Source organism: Mirounga leonina, unplaced genomic scaffold (genome assembly GCF_011800145.1).
Source record: "Mirounga leonina isolate KUSES-001 unplaced genomic scaffold, KU_Mleo_1.0 Mir_115, whole genome shotgun sequence".
Taxonomy (NCBI): domain Eukaryota; kingdom Metazoa; phylum Chordata; class Mammalia; order Carnivora; family Phocidae; genus Mirounga; species Mirounga leonina.
The window spans coordinates 2,416,857-2,422,856 of NW_023270268.1; positions in this window are offsets into that span (position 1 = coordinate 2,416,857).

The window sequence follows — 6,000 nt, forward strand, 5'->3', positions numbered from 1 at the left end:
AATCATTGCCTGCATCCTGCCAGTTGGGGTGGGGGGTGGAGTTCTACGCACCTGGCCAACTCTTGACTCTACCCTGACTCTGGCCTTGAAATCATTTGACAGAAGTGTGTCAGCTGCTTCCAACAACCCCGAGTTCAGAATAGCAGCAAATCAGACGATATAATGTAAGCTCTAGTCACCTAGAAATTTATAGATTACAGTAGAGATACTTGAAATGTACATACGAAAGGTAAAAAATCAGTATGCAGCTTTGGTAGTTAAAAGTAGTGCAGAGCTCAGTTAGGCTTCTATCCCAGCTCCTCCACTCTTTACTGTGTGACCTTGAGCAAGTTCGTTAAATCCCTGCACCTCAGATTTCTCATGCTTGTAACTGGTGCAAACACCTAGTTCATCACGGATCAATGAGCTACTAAGTGTACTGTGCTTAGTATAGCACCAATCACATGTAAATGCTCAAGCACACATTTAAATATTAGCTTTGTATCATCGTTATTCCGCAGAGTGCCTACCACTTAAATCTATCATTGCCTCATCACTGCCTTCCACCGGCCTCCGTTGTCTCATACAACCAATCGTTTTCTTCCCTCCCTAACAGAGGTGCCATCTCTTCTCCCATCACTCTCTGCTCCTCACTCTCTGCTCCAGGCCCCACTGCAGCTGCCTGTGGCCCACCATGTTGACGCTAAGCTTTCAGTCTAGGTTTTCTAAAACGAAATGTGTGTCTTTCATAAGGGGGCAAAAAACAACAAAAGTTGTTTTTAAGATGAACATAGCAGAAAATCAAAATATGTCTAAATCAGTACATGCTGTTAAGCCTGAGCGGCTTCTTATTCCAGATGCTCTCTCATTTTGTAGCTGAAAAATCTCTATGCCATTTAAATTTCCCTTTTTCAGCCTAACCCTCACCCTCACTCATTCCACCTGCTCCAGATTTCAAGGGCTCCCCTTTACCGAAAAGTTAACTGAAACTGCTTAACCTGACAAACAAGGATCTCTCTGCTCTGTCTCAAACCTCCCTTTCTGTCACTCTTCGCTTCAACACAAGCCCTGCCCACCAATCTATGTACACCCAAATTCAACTGCTTCAGACCCATTGTCTTTTTTTAAGGTTTTATTTACTTATTTGTCAGAGAGAGAGAGCGCACAAGCAGGGGAAGCTGCAGGCAGAGGGAGAAGCAGGCTCCCCACTGAGCCAGGAGCCCAATGCAGGGCTTGATCCCAGGACCCTGGGATCATGACCTGAGCTGAATGAAGGCAGACGCTAAAAGACTGATGGGCCCAGTCTTTAAAAGAACTGGCAGCTTCCGGGTGCCTGGGTGGCTCAGTTGGTTAAGCGACTGCCTTCGGCTCAGGTCATGATCCCGGAGTCCCTGGATAGAGTGCCCCTTCGGGCTCCCTGCTCGGCAGGGAGTCTGCTTCTCCCTCTGACCCTCCCCCCTCTCATGTGCTCTTTCTCTCATTCTCTCTGTCAAACAAATAAATAAAATCTTAAAAAAAAAAAAAATTTATTTATTTGTCAGAGGGAGAGAGAGTGCACAAGCAGGGGGAGCTGCAGGCAGAGGGAGAAGCAGACTCCCCGCTGAGCAGGGAGCCCCATCTGGGACTCGATCCCAGGACCCCGGGACCATGACCTGAACCGAAGGCAGACACTTCACTGACTGAGCCACCCAGGCATCCCAAACTATTCACACTTAAAGTATACAATTTGACAAGTTTTGACTCAGATATTTCTGTAAACCCATCACCACCCCACGAGGATGAGTATATCTCACCCCCAAAAGTTTTCTTGAGCCCCTTAATAATCCCTCCACTGAATATCTCCGCAGCAACCACTCCTCAGCCTTCTGTCACTAAAGGTCAATTTCCATTTTCTGGAGTTTTATATAAGTGGAACCATATAATATATATTCTTCTGTACAATTTGTACTTTTTGGGGGGTGGGAATCTGGCTTCTTTCATTCAGCATGACTTCGAGATTAATCTGAGTTGTTATGTGAATCAGTAATTCATTTCTTTTTATTGATGAGCAGTATTCCATTGTGTGGATGTACTACAATTTGCTAATTTATTCATCTGCTGATGGTCATTGGGTTATTTTCAAGTTTTGGCTATTACAAATAGGGTGCTATGACCATTCAAATACAAGTCTTTGTTTGGAGGAGTGTATCTTCTCTCTTGGAAAATACCTATGAGTGGAATGGCTGGGTCAAAGGATAGGTGTATGTTAACTTTTCAAGGAACTATAAAATGGTTTTAAATATTGCTTGTACCATTTTACATTTCTAACAGGGAGGTTCAGTTTTGTCCACATCCTCACCAAAGCTTTGTATGGTCAGTTTTGTATTTTAATTTAATTTTAGCCATTGTAATACATGCATATCGTCTCTAATTGTGTGTGTTTCCTTTTTAAGATTTTATTCATTTAGAGAGAGAGAACACGCAAGCATGTGCGCAAGTGGAAGGAGGGGCAAAAGGAAAGGGAGAAAGAGGATCTCAAGCAGACTCCATGCAGAGTGTGGACTCTGATGAGGGGCTCGATCCCACCACCCCGAGATCGTGATCTGAGGTGAAATCAAGAGTGAATGGCTTAACTGACTGAGCCACCCAGGCGCCCCTAATTGTGGTTTTAATTTGCATTTCTCTAATGTCTAAAGATGTTTAGCTTCTTTTCGTATGTTTATTTGCAGATCATGGAAGTGTCTTTTCAAAGCTTTGGCCTTCTTCAGCTCAGGCCATGATCTCAGGGTCCTGGGATTGAGCCCCGCATCAGGCTCTCTGCTCAGCGGGGGGCCTGCTTCTCCCTCTGCCTCTGCCTGCCACTCCCCCTGCTTTATGCTCGCTCTCTCTGTCAAATAAGTAAATGGATAAAATCTTTACTTTTTTATATTAAAGATTTTTATTTATTTGTTTATTTGACAGAGAGAAACACGGTGAGAGAGGGAACACAAGCAGGGGGAATGGGGGAGGGAGAAGCAGGCTCCCCAAGGAGCAGGGAGCCCGATGCGGGGCTCGATCCCAGGACCCTGAGATCATGACCTGAGCCGAAGGCAGGCGCTTAACGACTGAGCCACCCAGGCACCCCTGGATAAAATCTTTAAATAAATAAATAGATAGATAGATAGATAGATAGATAGATAGATAGATAGATAAATAAATAAGCTTTGGCCTTTTGGGGGAGGGGGAGTTGTTTTATTATTGAGTATTTTCTTATTATTTGAGAGTTCTTTATGTATTTTGGATATAACTTCTTTATCAGATACATACTTTGCAAAGATTTTTTTCTCCCAGTCTGTTCCAATTGTTTTCATTCTCCTTTGTGTTAATTATGAATTTTATTAAGTCCAATTTATTAAATTTATTGATTTATTCTTTTATGGATTGTGCTTTTGGTGATCTAAAAAATCTTTCTCTAGGCCTTGTTTTCCTTTTCTATAAAATTGGGGTAAAGATAGATCCTAGCTTTCTGGATGATGATGACAATTAAATGAGATAATGCTTTAAAAGTATTTAGCTCATGGGGCTCCTGGGTGGCTCAGTCGGTTGAGCATCTGACTCTTGGTGTCGGCTCAGGTCATGATCTCAGGGTCATGGGATCGAGCCCCGAGTTGGACTCCATGCTCAGCATGAGAGACCGCTTGTCCCTCTCCCCCTACTCCTTCCCACCCACCCCCACCTGCTCACTCTCTCTCTCTCAAATAAGTAGATAAATAAAATCTTTAAAAATAATAATAAGGGGCGCGTGGGTGGCTCAATTGGTTAAGCATCTGCCTTCAGCTCTGGTCATGATCCCAGAGTCCTGGGATCGAGCCCCACATTGGGCTCCCTGCTCAAGGGGGAGTCTGCTTCTCCGTCTCCCTCACCCTGCCTCCCACTCATGCTCTCTGTCACTATCTCTGTCTCTCTCTCTCAAATAAATAAAATCTTTGAGAAATAATAATAATAATTTTTTAAAAAGTAGCTCAGAGCCTCGTGCATAGAAAAGCCCAGAAAATGACTATTACTGCTAAATATACTTTTTCTCTCTAAGCACTTTGATGCCATATCATCTGAAATATCCTCACCCTCTACGTCATCCATCCAAATCCATCTATCCTATAAAAGCTGACTCAGAGTCCACTGCTTTTCCATAACCCTGGGTCAGAAGTCATTTCTCCACCCTGCCACCTCCCACTCACTGCACATTAGCTGTTCACTCTGTTCTGAAATTTACCATATTCTCCTGTTGAGAGAGATTGTAGGAATGGTGGTCCCCAAGTTGTCCGTGCCCCCCCGTACTCATGTCGTCTGGTAGTACCCTCTCACAAAGACTCTGGGCACAGCCATATGATTTGCTTTGATTAATAGGACAGTAGCAAACATGACATAAGTAGAAACCTGAAAGTATTTGAGCTTTGGAAGCTTAGCCCTCTCACTGCTCTTGAGCCCCTGTGACCACCTAGGCCAGCCTGTTGGAGGAGGCCCAGATAGCCCCTTTTTCCCTGGCATGGCTGGCCTACTGTCAGACATGTGAGGCCGTGCGGGACGGCCGAACTCCAGCCTGCCTGCCAACTAGCCAGCGGAGTGACTCATCCAAGTGAATACAGTGAGGGAATGAGGCAACAGGTGAATTCCCTTAATGAGCACCTACTGTGTGCCAGACTTTGGGACTGCACCTTGAAGGAGGAGACAGACCGTGTACACATGAATGAACATGGAGTATACTTGTCTTCTCATGATTGGTGGTGTAAGTCAAAACTGGGTCAGGGAACAAGGAGAGAAGGGGGTGAATTTCCTCATGGGCTGGATAAGAGAAAGACAAAAGTGAAGAAGTGGAAGTGGGGGTGACTCCAGAGTTTTTGGCCCGAGCAGCTGGATAAAGGGTGATGCTGGGGGGTTGAACTGGTTTTTGCTGGTACTAGTACCAAAAGGATTGCACAATTTATGGGCAGGACGAAAAACCATTCCTGGGGAGACCCCGAGAAGGCTCCTTGTGCACAGGCCTGTGTGCCCTCAGACCTGTTCTCGCCCTTCCCTGCCTGGGTCGTGTCCCAAAGTACAGATGCGGATCCTGGCTGTACTCTCGAGGCTCCTGAGTCAGTGCCTTTCCGGCCGGGTTTGGCTAGTAAGAGGCTGTTAGGGGACTGGAGAGTGGGGAGAAGGGACACAGCAGGGTATTTCTCCCCTCCTCTCTCTCTCCGCCTTGGGTAGCAACTCCAGTCTCCGGCGGTGGCTGCATCTCTTCTGTGGCTCCAGCTTCGGGCCTAGTGTGGTTTCAGCTTCCAGCAGGTGAGCCCTGACCTCTGACCCTCCAGCAAGAAGTGGCAACAGCTTCCTGATCCAGCTGACCTCTGGGTCCCATCACCTGTCCAGCCAAATCTCTCCACGAAATTCCCTCGGTTATAAATAATGTAAAGTCACGCTGTTTTCCTGGGTTGCCCCTGACCGTGGGGCTACAGGCTGAAGCCTGACGTGCTTGCACGCAGGCCCAGGTGAGAAGCAAACACCTTGCACAACCCCACCTGTGCAGACTCCTGGGCTCCAGGTGTTTACCAGCCCTCGCCTTGGGATTTGCTCGTTCTTGACCTCTGTGCTTTTGTACCAGACACTCCCTCCGTCTGTGTGTAATCGTTTTCACACACCCGTGGCAATCTCCTCTTCAAATCCCAGCTCAGAAACCCTGACCTCCTCTAAGCCTTTCAACAGTGACTCAGCTGTCCAGCCTCCAGCCCGTCGCCTCTGCTCCGTGTGCACTTGCTGAAACATTGCTATAGGGAGTGGCCTCTGTGCTTGGCAGACTGTCCCCTCCACTTCTACTCAGCCTTCAGAACCGACTTTAAGGGGTGCCTGGGGGGCTCAGTCGTTACGCGTCTGCCTTCGGCTCGGGTCATGATCCCGGGGTCCTGGGATGGAGTCCCGCATCGGGCTCCCTGCTCGGTGGAAGCCTGCTTCTTGCTCTGCCTCTGCCTCTGCAGCTGCTTATGCTCTCTCTCTCTCTCTCTCTCGCGCTCATATAAATAAATA